This window comes from Heterodontus francisci, chromosome 18 (genome assembly GCF_036365525.1).
Source record: "Heterodontus francisci isolate sHetFra1 chromosome 18, sHetFra1.hap1, whole genome shotgun sequence".
Classification (NCBI taxonomy): Eukaryota; Metazoa; Chordata; class Chondrichthyes; order Heterodontiformes; family Heterodontidae; genus Heterodontus; species Heterodontus francisci.
The window spans coordinates 54,899,319-54,916,154 of NC_090388.1; the positions used below are offsets into that span (position 1 = coordinate 54,899,319).

General features: G+C 45.2%; 1 protein-coding gene across 1 annotated transcript in view; it reads right to left on the bottom strand.

Annotated features, from left to right (window-relative positions):
- The window catches only part of LOC137379647 (adiponectin receptor protein 2), a 120,848-nt gene that overhangs the window by 72,774 nt on the left and 31,238 nt on the right, over positions 1 to 16,836 (bottom strand). The gene's annotated exons all lie outside the window — the stretch shown is intronic.

The window sequence follows — 16,836 nt, forward strand, 5'->3', positions numbered from 1 at the left end:
GAGCCATAATAGGAACAGAATTTGTTCTGTTTACTATTTACACCATAAGTAATTTTAAAAGCACAAAAATCTTCAGAAACCCTGTAGTATGATTGGCATGTATATATTTAGTTATTTAATCAGTTTAAAGCTATCCAAAAACAGATAGCACTAAAACAACTTTCTCTGACTACAGCTTTCAAAGTACAGGTCCTCTGCTAGAAAGCTCAAGTCCCAACTCCAATTTGCTATGAGGTAATAGCTATACTATTAAATACATTGAACATCCTACCCTTCTATATTAATCAACAGCTTCGACTAGTTTCAGCAGGGGGAAATTTATGCTGGCTGTGGAGGTCTCGACGTCAGAGGAAACCAATGCAAAGATCCCCGTATCGCCTCTTCTATGGAAGGCCTGCCTAATTTAGTGCCAATCAGGCACTTAACTGGACAGCAGGCCTTCCACAGGATTTAGGACCCTGTCACCAGAAGTCCCGATCTTACAGAGCTGCCAGCCAGAGGTAGGCAGCTGCAGTACCACCGCGGAGGCGGTGGCTGCTGCTGTAGTTGCACCCCACTGGAGGCTGAGGAGTATCGCTGGAGCCAGGCCTCAGGTAGGTCTGGACATTTGGGGGAGATGCAGAGTGACAGCAAGGGCAGGGGAGTGGTTCTCAGCAGGCCCCCCCTTCCCGATGCTAGGTCCCTCGGTCAGGCACTAAGTGTCTTTGAACAAGGCTGCCCACCACCCCTCCAGGAACGAGGAAGCAGCCCGCACAGTTGATTGTGCCACGCTTCCCGTACTGTGACAGAACCACCCGTCACAGAGGTATTTGTGGCTGCGGTGGAAAGAAGCCCTTAATTGGAGGTTAATTACCCAGTTAAGAGCATCAATTGGCAGTGGGGCAGGAAGGCTATTCACAGGCCTTCCCGCCCCGGACTAAATTTCAGCTGGAGGCAGGATGGTGGCGGAATGACGCCCCCCCCACCCCCCACCACCACCACCATCCCACCCAATTTGATGTTCTCAGGGCTGGGTACAGAATTGTTAAAACTAGCTCAACTAATTCCAAAATTAAATGAGGAAAATGTAGAGACACTTTTGTGTCCTTTGAGAAACTGGCAAGGCAGCTAAAATGGCCAGCTGAGACCTGGCCTTTTTCACTGCAAAGCAAGCTAACTGGAAAAGCCCATGAGGTTTATTCCCCATTGCCAGATGAAAGTTCATCAAATTATGAACTGACAAAAAATGCTATCCCCAGGACATATGAATTAGTACCCAAAGCCTATCGCCAAAAGTTTAGAACCCTCAAGAAGCAAGCTAATCAAACTTATCTGGAGTTTGAAAGAAGTAAGCAGCTGGCTTTTAACCACTGGCTAAGGGCTCTTAAAGTACATTTCAGCTATGAGTATCTCAGAGAAATAATTGTGTTAGAGGAATTTAAACACTCTCTCCCACTCTCAATAAAGACCCATGTAGAGGAGCAGTGGGTCCAGAGAGCCCGGCAAGTGGCCAGTCTGGCCGACGAGTTTTCTTTAATTTATGTCAGTTTCCCAGGGGAGAACCTTTCCTAGTCACCCCCACAAATCCAAAAGGGACAAAGGGTGGGAAGCTGATAGCAGCCCAAACAATCCTGGGAGAGAAAGGAAAGCAGGAGACACAGGGGGCCCTCCTCTAGCCAAAAAGGTAGGTGCTGTGAGCAAGAGTGAGACCCAGAGACCCGTGTGCTTCCATTGCTTTAAAGCAGGGCATTTAAAAGCTGACTGCTGGAAACTAAAGGAGAAACTTGCAGGGTTAATCAGAGCATGCCCGTTCAGTGAAAGAGAAGGGACCCTGATGGAAAACAGAACAGAACAAGGTGTGAATTTAACTACAGCAAGAGTGAGACCCAGGAAGCTTACGGCTGCAAGTGCAGGAAAATTTAATAGGATTCCTGAAGGTTATCAGAGTTTTGTGTCTGAAGGGAAAGTAATCCCATATCCCTTGAGTGGTGCAAGCAAGCCTGGTGATTCTCAGACACAGGGGCCATGAGATCCCTTTTACTGGGAAAAGGCCTGACCTTCACCCCCAAGAGTGAACACCAGAATGGTGAATGGTATTGGAGGGCAGTGTATGCCTGTACCTGTACACCGGGTGCACCTGGAGTGCGACCTAGTTTTGGGACCAGTGACCATAGGGATTGTCCCTAGTTTGCCTGTGGACGGGGTTGCCCTGCTCCTAGAAAATGATCTGGCGGGGGTGAAGGTGGTAACCCCCAGTAGTGAAAGAAAGATTGCAGGTCACAGAGACAGGGCGGTGGCAGGAGATGGACCCCTGCAGTTTCCCTGAATGTACAGTGGATCAGACCATGATCAAACCAGCTCCCCCAGAGGAGACTGCATTGGCACTGCAGGCAGATGACCATGAGGTGTCTGCCTGTCCAAGACTTTCTTTGGAAAGTTAAAAGTCCCAGGGAATGAATTAAATGGATTTTCCCTAGGTGAAGCTCAGCGACTCAGCCAGTATTGCAAGAGTTAGCACAGGCTGCCCAGTCTGAAAGTGAAGCAGAGGGAGTCCCTGACTGCTACTATTTAAAGAATGAGGTACTGATGAGGAAATGGAGTTCTCCTCACAGACCTGAGAGCAAGGAGTGGACAGTAATTCACCAGATAGTGGTGCCACTGAGGTACCGGAGAGAAATATTAAGAAGGGCCAACAAGACTACAGTGGGGGTACAGGGAAGACTGGAAGAGCCATAGTGATAGATGATTCAATAGTCAGGGGAACAGACAGGCATTTCTGTGGCCACAGACGTGAATCCAGAATGGTGTGTTCCCTCCCTGGTGCCAGGGTCAATAATGTCACTGAGCGGCTGCCGAGCATCCTGAAGGAGGAGGGTGAACAGCCAGCAATCGTGATCCACATCGGAATTTAGGGAGCTTGGCAAGAATTTAGCAAGCAGGACCTCAAAAGTAGTCATCTCCGGATTACTCCCAATATCACGGGTGAGTATAGAAATAGAAGGATAAGACAGATGAATGCGTGGCTGGAAAGATGATGCAGGAGGGAGGACTTTAGATTCCTGGGACATTGGGACCAACTCTGGGGGAGATGGGACTTGAACAGGCCGGATGCGTTGCACCTCAACAGAGCCGGGACTGAGTTCCTTGCCGGACGTTTTGCGAATGCTGTTGGGGAGGGTTTAAACTAGTTTGGCGGGGGATGGGGACCTGAGGGTAGACTCAGTTGGGACAAAATCAGAAATGAAAATGGAAGGCAGAAAATTAACGGAGGAGTCTGGAAGACAGAGGAAAAAAAGACTAGAACATTTTTTTTTAATAAAAGAGTTTGGAAGTGCTCAAGGGTATCTATTTCAATGCAAGGAGTATAGCAAATTAAAGGCCTGCTCAAGTCACAAAAAAACCAACCCGAACCCGACGGAACCACATCGGACCCAAGCCTGACCCGGCCCGAGTCCCTCCATTTTCCCCCAGAACCCAACTCCACCCGCCCCAACCCCTGCAATGTTCCGTTTACTTACCTTACAATTCCGAATCTGCTGGAAGCTGCAGCATGAGCGTGATGACGTCATAGAGACGCTCACTGCGCAGACTCAGAGTTTCCCTGCATAATGTCCTGGACTCGCAGCTCAGGTAAGTTTTTAACTTTTATCACTTACCTTGACGTGTGTCCCCGACCCAGACCTGGCCCGAACTGGACCCGGTCCGGCCCGATTCGACCCCGAAGGCCGGACCCGGAAGAGCGGTCCGACCCGACCCAAACCAAACCAGACACGTCGTCGGGTCCTGTCGGGTTTGGGTCGGGTAGCAGGCCTTTATCGCAAATAAAGCAGATGAGCTGAGGGCACAGATAGATACGTGGCAGTATGATATCATAGCTATTACAGAAACATGGCTTAAGGATGGACAGGAATGTCAGCTCAATGTTCCCGGTTACAGGGTTTTCAGACGTGATAGGGAGGGGGATAAGAAAGGAGGGGGAGGGCTGTTTCCAGTTGCGTTCCGCAGGGCTCAGTACTAGGTCCCCTGCTTTTTGTAGTATATTGTTACGACCAGGTGAGAAAGAGGTCTAGGGTTGCCTTTCAGCCTTCACCTGGTCTTACTGTAACAGGGTTTAATTTTAAATACACCGTGTTTTTAGTGCCCCCCCCCCCCCCTTGGTGAATCCTTGTTCACCGCTTTCCAATTATAAGGCAAAGAACCCAACACAAATAGGCTCTCTTAGGTTTAAAGAAGAAAAGTTGAAATTTATTAAACTTAAACTCTAATTTAGTTGGCGCCTACGGATACACGATGTAACCACGCTGGCATGCATACGTGATACACGCATGTAGATAGAAACAGAACAGAGCAGAAGAAAAATTAAGTGGAAAAATTTGAGGCAATATCTGAAGAGTTTTTGTTACAGTTCTTCAAGCTCACTGTAGAGTCCTTGATTGTAGGTAGACCTTGCTTTTCGTTGGGGCCCAGTATTCTTCTTAAACCTTGTTTGCTGTAGGAGACTTTTCTCTCGGAGTTCATGTGCCTTCAGCTGATTCAGAGGCTTGTGAGAAAGATGGGAGCAGACAGGAGAGATCCTCTCAGTCCAGGAGCAAACAGACACCGAGTTCAAACGGTTTGTACAATTCAAAAAAAAACCCATCTTGCCAAGCAGGTTAATCATGTTACTAACTAGTCTGACCACGTCTTGGATTGTATCGCCTTAGCAGTCTCTGGAATGCTCCTCTTGCCCACAATACCTGGTGATCAAGGTCCATTGTTGAATGTGTCAGGGAATGGTCCTTCCAATCACTGTCTGTTAAATATGCAAATGTCTTTTCCAGCCATGGCTGATCTGTTTAACAAGTCCTTTCTTCACTCCAGTAACAGTTTAAAATCAATGTGCATGACAAAATTAATGTGCCTCATTCTTGGCAGGTGGGGGCCTAGCATGACAATATATTAACTATTTGGAAGTAAACGTAGGGGGCACGATCAAGAAGTTTGCAGACAACACAAAGATTGGCCATAGCGAGGAGGACAGCTGTATGCTACAGGAAGATATTGATGGTCTGGTCAGATGGGCAGAAATTGGCAAATGGAATTCAACCCAGAGAAGTGTGAAGTGATGCATTTGGGGAGGTCAGACAAGGCAAAGGAATACACAATTAATGGGAAAATACTGAGAAAAGTAGAGGAAGTGACAGACCTTGGAGTGAATGCCCACAGATCCCTAAAGGTAGGAGGACAGGTCGATAAGATGGTTAGGAAGGCATATGGAATCCTTTCCTTTATTGGCCGAGGTATAGAATATAAGAGCAGGGAGGTTATGCTGGAACTGTATAACTCATTGGTTAGGCCATAACTTGAGTACTGTGTGCGGTTCTGGTCACCTCATTACAGAAAGGATGTAATTGCACTAGAGAAGGTACAGAGGAGATTTACGAAGATGTTGCCAGGACTGGAAAAATGAACATACCAACATACGAGCATACTAATTAGGAGCAGGAGTAGGCCACTCGGCCCTTCGAGCCTGTTCCTCCATTCAATAAGTTCATGGCTGAACTGATTACTCCACATTTCTACCTACCCCCGATAACCTTCCACTCCCTTGCTCATCAAGAATTTACCTACCTCTGCCTTAAGAATATTCAAAGACTCTGCTTCCTCCGCCTTTTGAGGAAGAGAATTCCAAAGATTGATGACCCTCAGAGAAAAAAGTTCTCCTCATCCGTGTCTTAAATGGGCGAACCCTTATTTTTAAACAGTGACCCCTAGTTCTAGATTCTCCCACAAGGGCAAACTTCCTTTCCACATCCACCCTGTCAAGACCCCTCAGGATCTTATATGTTTCAATCAAATCACCTATTACGCTCAGTTCCATTCACACTTCCTCAGATAACAAAGCAGCCCGTGCCCTCATGCAGCAAGAGATGGACAACATTCAAGCTTGGGCTGATAATTGGCTGGCAACATTCATGCCACGACCATTTCTGAGAGAGAGAATAACCACCTCCCTTTGGCATTTAATGGTGTTACCATCACCAAATCCTCCTCCATCAACATCATGCTGGGTTACCATCAAGGACAAAGCAGCCTGCTTGATTGGCACCCCATCCACTACCTTAAGCATTCACTCCCTCCACCACTGGCATACTATGGCTGCAGTGCATACCTTCTACAAGTACCACTGCAGCAGCTCACCAAGGCTTCTTTGACAGCATCTCCCAAATCCAGGACCTCAAACACCTAGAAGGACAAGGGCAGTAGGCACATAGGAACACCATCGAGTCATACACTATCCTGACCTGGAAATACATTGCTGGTCCTGCATAGTTGATGGGCCAAAATCCTGGAACTCGCTACCTAATAGTGCTGTGAGAGCCCCTTCACCACAAACTGCAGCAAGAAGGCAGCTAACCATCATCTTCTCAAGGGAAATTATGGATGGGCAATAAATGCCATCCTAACCAGCAACATCCATATCCCAAGTATGGGGGGAACAATAAAAAGACTGGTTAGGAAAGTATACATCCTAGATCCAAAAGCGTCACCTTCAACAGCACAACACCTCCACAGTACTGCACTGAAGGAGGAGACACTAAACCAAGGCCCTCCATGTGCTCTCAGGTGGACACAAGCGGTTCCTTCTAAAGAACAGCAAGGAAGTTGATCCAAATCAGGGATATCCAACCTTAGTGCATGGGGGGGGAGGGGGGGGGGGTGTGAGGCCACATTATAATTTTTGCCCAAGATAGGGGGCCAGTGAGAAAATTTCAGAGATAAAGGAATTAAAAATTTATCTCTTGCTCTCTCTCTTCGCACCACCTCCCGCTCGTTCGGCCCCACCTCCGCTCGCTCGCTCGGCCCCCCAACCACCCCCCACACTTCTCTCTCTCTGTCTTTTTTTCTTTCATTCATGGGATGTGGGTGTTGCTGGCTTGGCCAGCATTTATTGCCCATCCCCAATTGCTCAAGAGGGTGGTCGTGGTGAGCTGCTGCAGACCTTGGAGTGTAGGTACACCCACAGTGCTGTTAGGAAGGGAGTTCCAGGGTTTTGACCCAGCGACAGTGAAGGAACGGCGATATAGTTACAAGTATTTTTGTGCGGCTTGGAGGGGAGCTTGCAGGTGGTGGTGTTCCCATGCATCTGCTGCCCTTGTCCTTCTAGGTAGTAGAGATCACAGGTTTGGATGATGCTGTCAAAGGAGTCTTGCGGAGTTGTTGCAGTGCATCTTGTAGATGGTACACACTGCTGCCACTGTGCATCAGCGGTGAAGGGAGTGAGTGTTGAAGGTGGTGGATGGGCTGCCAATAGGGCTGCTTTGTCCTGGATGACAGCGAGCTTCTTGAGTGTTGTCGGAGCTACACCCATCCAGGCAAGCGGAAAGTATTCCATCAACACTCCCCCACCCCCCAGAACTGACACCCCCCCACCCACCCCCTGCCTCACTGTGTCCCAGCCAATTGTCCCCGGCGAGGCCCCAAAAACCTAATCCTTCCTCTTGCTGTGGTGGCTGGGTATGGTCCCAGCAGTGGCCACCACTCCTGATGGCACTGCTGGGACTAAGAGCCGCTGGCCCGTTCATTGGCCGGCAGCTCCATTAGGCAAAACATCCTGCCTCGAGGAGGAGGAAGTCCCGCCCAAGCCAATTAAGGGCCCGGGGAGCAAAAAATCACAGCCTGGCTCCCCAGGCCTGGCGGAAGCAGGTGGGCAGGGCCACCCACCCAATGTAAAATTCCAGCTTCTGTCTCCTCTCCTCACCACCGCCCACCCCCGTCTGTCTCCTCTCCACCACCCCCCCAACCCCCCAGTCTGTCTCTTCTCCCCATCTCTGTCTCTCACTTCCCCCTCCCCCTCCTCGCTTTCTGCGTGCCTCTCCGCTCTCCACTGCCCGCTCCCCATTCACCATAACCGTGGATTATAGAGGCAGGCTATGAACACTGCCTCTCTGTTGGGTGCAGCCATATTGTGTGGGAGCGGGGTCCTAACAAACCGATAGCTGCCTGCCGCGGTGCCTAACATTCTGGCAGTTTACATCCCCAGGCCGGATGGAAACCTTTGGAGGGCTGGACTCTGGCCCGTGGGCCATATGTTGGACAACCCTGACCTAAATCACTTCATGAAGCAAAAAAAAAACCCAGGACAGCTTGCATTAGAAATTTGTCCAAGAAAGTGAATCATCTTCTGGACATGAAGCAATCAGAGGCTCATCCTTAGTGCTGTTAGATATTAAATGTCTTCAGCAATACATGCAAAATGCCAAATCACTGGTGCTTAGTGAAATAAATTCATTTGCACACAACATACAGATTACATCACTGAACTTTCTTTCAGAAACAAAGTTCACTGTGTATAAAGGTCATCACAGGTTTAATGACACAACTCAAAGTAAACTATTTGGAAAGATCAACACACTCAAGTGGGAAAAAGAAACTGTTGGTGCAAAGCAAGTAAATCAACACTGACAAAAGGGACTACAGCAGGTCTGTCATTATCTAAAACTTGTTGTTATACTTGGTAAAGATCCATTCCAAGCACATACATGATCAATGAAGAATGGCTGCAATACTTCAATTATTTTGAGCTCGTTTAATGATTGCACAAAAAACTTGGGAGTACAATTGCATTAAAAATAAACTGGGTAAAAGACTGAAGGAACACTTTTCATAATTTACTTTCTGAAGCTGCAATGCATACAATTTGAAGTTGATAAAGAAACCTAGTTACCAAGCTGATAAATAACATTGATAGCCCAATAGACTTGAACAAGCTGATAAATAACATTGATAGCCCAATAGACTTGAAATGTTTTCAAATTTTAAACCTGGATTCCCCGACATGATGCACACTTAACTGGTTTAGTACTTGGATGGAAGTTAGACACCACATCCTCCTACGTAAATGCAGACTTTAGAAGCACCCCACCTGAGTTGCTAACAGCATTTACAGGAACCTGCAAGGACAAAGAGAGACCACTAGGGGGGACAGAAACCATGAGGGAATGCCTCACCTAGTCGAAGTGCCACAGGAGAGGGCAGTCAAGTCTGCACACATACCTGCAGGTAGAAGTGTCTTAGAGAACAACGGGGGAAATTAACAAAGAATCCTCCCCCAGTCAGAGGAAAAGGGAACCACCCATCCCCTGAAGTCAAATGTCTTTGCATGACTCAGAGTTCAGGATAGACCCGCCCACTCCTAACCCTCCTGAAAAAAAAATGACCTCAACAGGAACAAAAAAACCCTAGGCAGTTATGGCAATGGGCAAGCTAAAGAAAATATTCACTTAAGAACCACATGGCTACTGGGATGCCAAAAAAAGGGGGAAATTAAAGCAGCACTGGCACCCAGAAATGACCATTTTTAATAGGTTTTAAGATTGATGAATAAATGGAAATGAATGAGAGAAATGCATGGTTTTTCTTTTTGTTTCTTATATTTCTCTCAAACCTTGTAATGAAATGCACTATTCTTTTTTTCAAATCGCATTTCATTCCCCTAGGTGTGGAGGTGTCATGCAGGCCCCCACCTGCCTAGAATGAGGCACACATTATTTCGCCACATTAAAACTTAAAATTGCTGCTGGGAAGAAAAGAGGGCCTATCACAAGGAATTGACAGGCCCCTCGCCGGAAAGACCTTCTTTGCATCCTGGCAGACAGTGTTGGAACGAAGGACCCAGTCCCTGCTTCTCTAATACACAGAAGACCTGGTCAGGCCAGTTTAGTCACCTTACTAACTGGCTGTTTGAATTTGAGCTTGCCACAGAGTGTTTGAAAGGCAGAAAGCTCTTTGCTCCTGGACTGAAAAGACCTCTCTCCTGTCTGCTCTCATCTCTTTCTCACGGAACTGAAGACCCATTGAAGACACGTGAACCCCAAGAGAGAAAAGTCTCCTACAGTGAACAAGGTTTAAGAAGAATACTGGGCCCCAATGAAAAACAAGACTACCTACAATCAAGGACTACAGCGAGCTCGAAGCACAGTAAAAACTCTTCAGAGATTGTACCAAACTATTTTACTTTATTTTTTCTTCTGCTGTTTTCTGTCCCTATTTGCATGTGTATATCACGTATGCATGCTAGTGTGGAGCGTGGCGTATATCCATAGGTGTTTACCGTATTAGAGTTTAAGTTTGAATAAGTTTCACTTTTCTGCTTTAAACCTGAGAAAACCTGTTTGTGCTCATTTCCTTGCCTTATAATCACCAAGGGGGAACCTCAAAACAGTGCGTTTAAAAACATAAACCCTGTTACAAGACGACCAGGTGAAGACAACAAAAGACCCCTGGACACCTTTCTCACCTGGTCGCAACAGTATACAATAGTTTAAATACTTAACACAATGACAAAACTGCTCCTGACATTAGTAATGTGGGCATAATACTGGGGGTTGTTGCAGCATCTGTGCCTACGCTGAAAATTCAAAATGGACTATCGAGGCAGCATGGCGCTCCCAGCGCTACAAGGGTTAAATGTCCAAGTTACATTTAGCATGTTGACTGCATAAACCATCACAGCTTTAATTTGGTATTTTTATAAATTAAAAATATGCAGTGTTTCAACAAGCAGCCTTCAACTAATGAATTTGAGCTGGTTACATATTTCACTAAGTTCAATTCTCAATAAAATCAAGAGGTTTGGAATTGCATGCAAGCTGAAAGCTGTTCACAAAGCTTTTCGTCACATTTCCCATATGTTTTAATTCATTCTCTGGATTGGGGAAGTCATTGGCAAAAGTTATTTATTGCCCATCCCTAGTTGTCTTGAAAGTAGCTTGATATGGCACTTCACAGGGTAATTGAGTCAATCACATTTGTCAGGACTGAAGTCATGTATAGGCCAAACCAAGGAAGGCAAGTTTCTCTTCCCTAAAATACATTAGTAAGCCAGTAGGGTTTTTAGCAATTTAACAGCTTCATGGTCACTTTTACTGATATCTGCTTTTTATTTCCTTTTTTTTTAATTGATTTAAAACTGGGATTTGAACTCGTGCTCTTGAATGTTAGTTCAGGCGTTTGGATTCCTAGTCCAGTAACAATCACTACATTACTGTACCCAGACAAATCATGGTATTAAATTGGAGGTAATCAAGAAACCTACACTGGCAAACTGTTACACTAAAACATATGACGGTCACATTTCTAGAATGATAGTTAAATCTACATTCCTCATCAGTTACCTGTTTCCCACACTTCACAGAAATCACACGATATGGTACTCAACCATAGAGACCAAGAAAATCCTAGGTTAAATCCTGATGCAGGATTGGTGGATCTCAGTCAGGTGGCAGTGGGGTTGCTACAATTGAGATGAATACCCCATCTTTGTGGGGATTGGGGGGGTGGGGGGGAGGGAGGAGAAAGAAAAGATGGAAAAGGTGGCACCCATCCACCACCTTAAACATTCACTCTCTCTACCAACAGCGCACAGCAGCAGCAGTGTTTACCTTCGACAACACGCACCGCAGCAACTCACCAAGCCTCCTTCAACAGCGTCTTCCAAACCCGCGACCTCTACCACCAAGAAGGACAAGGGCAGCAGATGCATGGGAACACCAACACCTGCAAGTTCCCCTGCAAGCAACACACCATCCTGACTTGCAACTATATTACTGTTCCTTCACTGTCGCCGGGTCAAAATACTGGAATGCCCTTCCTCACACTGTGGGTGCATGTACACCAAACGGACTGCAGCAGTTCAAGGCAGCGGATCACCACCAGCTTTTCAAGGGCAATTAGGGATGGGCAACAAATGCTGCCCTTGGCAGTGACACTCAACTCATGAAAGAATAAAAAAACTTTTTAAAACTAAACAGGATTCCCAAATCTTGGGGACGAAATTCCCATGTAATAATTTTAACAAAAATGTCATGGAGACTTTTCTGCTATAATTATTAGGAGGAATTGGACCCCTATGATCACTATCCACAGGCCTTTGCTGGTGACTAAATGCGTGGACAGCAACAGGCTTGAATAAAATGCATCCCAAACAGAATTCTGTCACTCATTATCTGGACTCACAAGAAGAATGACCACTTAGGCAAAGCACCAGAGAGCTGTGGAATCATAATGAGTATAAGGTAGTGCCTTCCAGACAAGATATAAACAAACATTACCTGTCTAGGTACCTATACAAGTATTTATCAAGCTGGAATATCAAATCGCATCTTGTATTTACAGCAAGTAGAAAAGTCTCTGAGGTTGAACTGGAAAGGCATGTGCTCAAACATGTAGAAATGGGCACTGGCAGGGCACTATTATAATCTGTGGATTCTAGCTATCTGTGGAGGGGATAAAAATCAGTAGCTTTGTTCTAAAACAAATTGGCACCCTCATTGAAGTTCCAAGACTCCCCTTCAGTTTCTCATGTCACAGAGTTAATGAAGACAACTATTCCACAACTGATTTAATGAAAAATTAAAATTAAAAATTAAAATACTCTCGCTTTCATACTTGTTTAAAACACGTCACAGCTCTAACTTTTTCCAGTTCTGCCAAAAGGTCATTGGACTGTAACATTAACTCTGTTTCCATCTCCATAGATGCTGACAGAACAGCTAAGTATTGCCAGCATTTTCTGTTTTTGTTTCAGATTTCTAGCATGCATATTTTGCTTTAGCATTACTGAAAAATTGCTTGTCTTTTTTGCACTACACCTACAGAATTAAAAAAAATTGCACATATCCTGACATCCACAATTAGGAGCAATTTTCATTTATATTTCAAACACTAAAGAATTTCAAAGTTCTTTTTGCAAGTCTAAGGATGTGTTAATACTGTACTATAACACATCTACAAAGTGCTTTGTGCTCTGCAGCAATACTAGTGAAGCAGCATTACTCTGGAATCAAGTCCTATTCCTAAAGGAAGCGGTCTCAAATTACATGGATCACGCACCACCTGGAGAACACTGTTCAACCTGTTTTTTAAAAAAAGGTTTTCAAGTTACCTCGGATTTTTTTTAAAAAACTTAAAATGGTCTTAAATGTTTACAGAGCACAGACACTTCATGATACACTCAAGATATTTGAAATATAACTGTTAGGAGGAGAGCACAAGTTTTGCATCTTTGGAATAGATACTGGAGCTCCCAATTATCAGTACATACGTAGCAGTTTTTAAACAAATGTCCCAGAATTGGCAAAATGGTAAATGTTAAGCATTTATAAAATGAGGTTACAGCCATTGACAAAAATGAGCTAGAAAGCTATCTGAGAGTCATATTATTGACAAGATAAGAAGGGCGACAGTTCAAAACCAAACACAGCAAATATAGCCAGTAAAAACTAACACTGATCACAAATGCTCCCACTGCCAACACCGCAATGCACAGACACCAGAACATAGAAGATTAATACAACTTTTGTATGACAGGAAAAGCTTATAATGGGCTGTCTAGTTTGGCTATCCATTCAATGGCCTCCTGAGATGTCAAGTGAAGAAGTGAGGTGCCTCTTGCGACATTGGGGAGTTGACGACAACTTGCCAACTAATGTCATCAAGATGGCAACTGAATGCCTGAAAGTCGCCTCCCAGTCGGAAAAGCATGAAAGCATCAAAACAACTGATTAGATGCCCTCAGCAGGAGCCTTATGATGCTTGTAAATGTGCAGCGCCCACTGCAGTCAAGTGTAAACAATAGAGTCAGGCATAAATTTGCACAACACAGGGTACTTGTCCAGCATTACCATACCTTGCTGAATTATTACATAGGCTCCCACTGTTCATTCATGAAGCAGAACAACATTCGAACGCAAGACTTCTTTTTGTTCTCAAAATAACTCAGCTTCGAATCATTTGGAAAACTACTAAAAGCAGCACAACTAAACAACCAGCTGCAGTCAAATCAAAAACGTCAAGACTATGACAGCCCCATTTCCCCATCACCAGCAGGCTTTGTGTTAAAGAAAATGGGAAAACCGAGTTAAAGTCTCAAGTTGCTAAACGCAGAAACATAAAAACATAGAAAATAGGAGGAGTAGGCCATTCGGCCCTTCAAGCCTGCTCCGACATTCATTATGATCATGGCTGATCATCCACTTTCACCCCTAACCCTTTGATCCCTTTCGACCCAAGAGCTATATCTAACACCTTCTTGAAAACATACAATGTTTTGGCCTCAACTGCTTTCTGTGGTAGCGAATTCCATAGGTTCACCACTCTCTGGGTGAAGAAAGTTCTCCACATCGCCGTCCTGAAAGGTTTACCCTGTATCCTTAGACTATGACGCCTGGTTCTGGACTCCCCCACCATCGGGAACATCCTTCCTGCATCTACACTGTTGCGTTCTGTTAGAATTTTATAGGTTTCTATGAGATCCCCCCTCACTCTTCTGAACTCCAGCGAATATAATCCTAACCGACACAATCTCTCCTCATACGTCAGTCCCACCATCCCAGGAATCAGTCTAGTAAACCTTTGCTGCACTCCCTCTATAGCAAGAACATCCTTCCTCAGATAAGGAGACCAAAACTGCACACAATATTCCAGGTGTGGCCTCACCAAGGCCCTGTATAATTGCAGCAAGACATCCCTGCTCCTGTACTCGAATCCTCTCGCTATGAAGGCCAACACACCATTTGCCTTTTTTACTGCCTGTTGCACCTGCATGCTTACCTTCAGCGACTGGTGTACGAGAACACCCAGGTCTCGTTGCATATTCCCCTCTCTCAGTTTACAGCTGTTCAGATAATAATCAGCCTTCCTGTTTTTGCCACCAAAGTGGATAACCTCACATTTATCCACATTATACTGCATCTGCCATGCATTAGCCCACTCACTCAACTTGTCCAAATCACCCTGCAGCCTCTCTGCATCCTCCTCACAACTCACCCTCCCACCCAATTTTGTCTCATCTGCAAATTTGGAGATATTACATTTAGTTCCCTCATCTATAACATTAATATATATTGTGAACAGCTGGGGTCCTAGCACCGATCCCTGCAAAACCCCACTAGTAAATGCCTGCCATTCGGAAGAAGACCCATTTATCCCTACTCTGTTTCCTTTCCGCCAACCAATTTTCTATCCATCGCAATACTCTATCCCCAATCCCATGCACTTTAATTTTACATGCTAATCTCTTATGTGGGTTCTCTTATGAAAGCCTTCTGAAAGTCCAAATAAACCACATCCACTGGCTCACCCTCATCAACTCTATTAGTAACATCCTTGAAGAATTCTAGTAGATTTGTCAAGCATGATTTCCCTTTCGTAAATCCATGCTGACTCTGCCCGATTCTACCACTGTTCTCTAAGTGCTCTGCTATAAAATCTTTGATAATGGACTCTAGAATTTTCCCCACTACCGACGTCAGGCTGACTGGTCTATAATTTCCTGTTTTCTCTCTACCTCCCTTTTTAAATAGTGGGGTTACATTAGCTACCCTCCAATCTTTAGGAACTGTTCCAGAGTCTATAGAATCTTGGAAGATGACCACCAATGCATCCACTATTTCTAGGGCCACGTCCTTAAGTACTCTGGGATGCATACCATCAGGCCCTGGGGATTTACCGGCCTTCAATTTCCCCAACACCATTTCTCTACTAATATTGATTTCTTTCAGTTCCTCTCGCTCACTAAGCCCTGTGTTCCCCAACATTTCTGGTCTGATATTTGTGTCCTCCTTTGTGAAGACAGAACCAAAGTATGCATTTAGTTGGTTAGCCATTTCTTTAATCCCCATAATAAAGTCAGTGTTCTGACCAGGAGGCTGCACAGTACCCAGCAGAAGCACCAGATACTGTTCCTGAAGCTTAGTTGTGGTTGGTTGGCTAGTTGTTATGTTGGGGCAGCACAGTGGTTAGCACCACAGCCTCACAGCTCCAGCGACCCGGGTTCAATTCTGGGTACTGCCTGTGCGGAGTTTGCAAGTTCTCCCTGTGACCGTGTGGGTTTTCGCCGAGTGCTCCGGTTTCCTCCCACAGCCAAAGACTTGCAGGTTGATAGGTAAATTGGGCATTATAAATTGCCCCTAGTATAGGTAGGTGGTAGGGGAATTGAGGGAAGATGGGGATGTGGTAGGAATATGAGATTAATGTAGGATTAGTATAAATGGGTGGTTGATGGTCAGCACAGACCTGGTGGGCTGAAGGGCCTGTTTCAGTGCTGTATCTCTAAATATAAAATAAGTAAACAAGACCAGAGAACAAGGGGTCAGATCAGGAATGGGAATAGGAGAGGGAATGAACATGGCAAGCCACAAGACGACAGGGTCATGCTCTCAGATGAAAAAGAATTGTTTAGCAAAGCGAGCATCTATTCTGCATTGAGGACCCCAATATACAGGAGACTGAATACTAGAATAGTGCAAGGACATGTAATTTGCCCTCTCACACTGGAGGGGTGTTTGTGGCCCAAGACAATGAAGCGAGAGGAGCTAAATGGATAGATATTATACCTGCTATAGTTTTATTTATTTTATTTATTTATTTACAAGGAAGTGCCAGGGGAATGGCAGATAGAAGTTCAGATGGTTGCATAGTGAACTGAAGTATCGTGGATGGAACAGTCCCTCCAGAAAGCAAACAAAAGGAGGGGAAGATGTGCTTCGTAGAGGGGTGAGGTGGTGTGACAGCAGATGCACAGGAAATGGTCAGACTTGTGAAACCTGTTAACCACTGAGATGGAAGCGTGGCTGATAAACAAAAAGTGCATTTCAGAGCAGATGCAAGAAACTGAGAAACTGGCAGAAAAGCATGGAGTCTTTAAAGAAAGCAGCATGAGAAGTAACATGTCATGCAGGCCTGTAATAAATGCAGGGGCACATTTTATACAGTCTCAAAATGAACTTTTAAGTATTTGTCTTTTCCAAAGTTTCGGGGATGATGAGGGAAAGTTACCGATGTAAAAGGACGCCCAATACAAAGCCAGAGACGAGA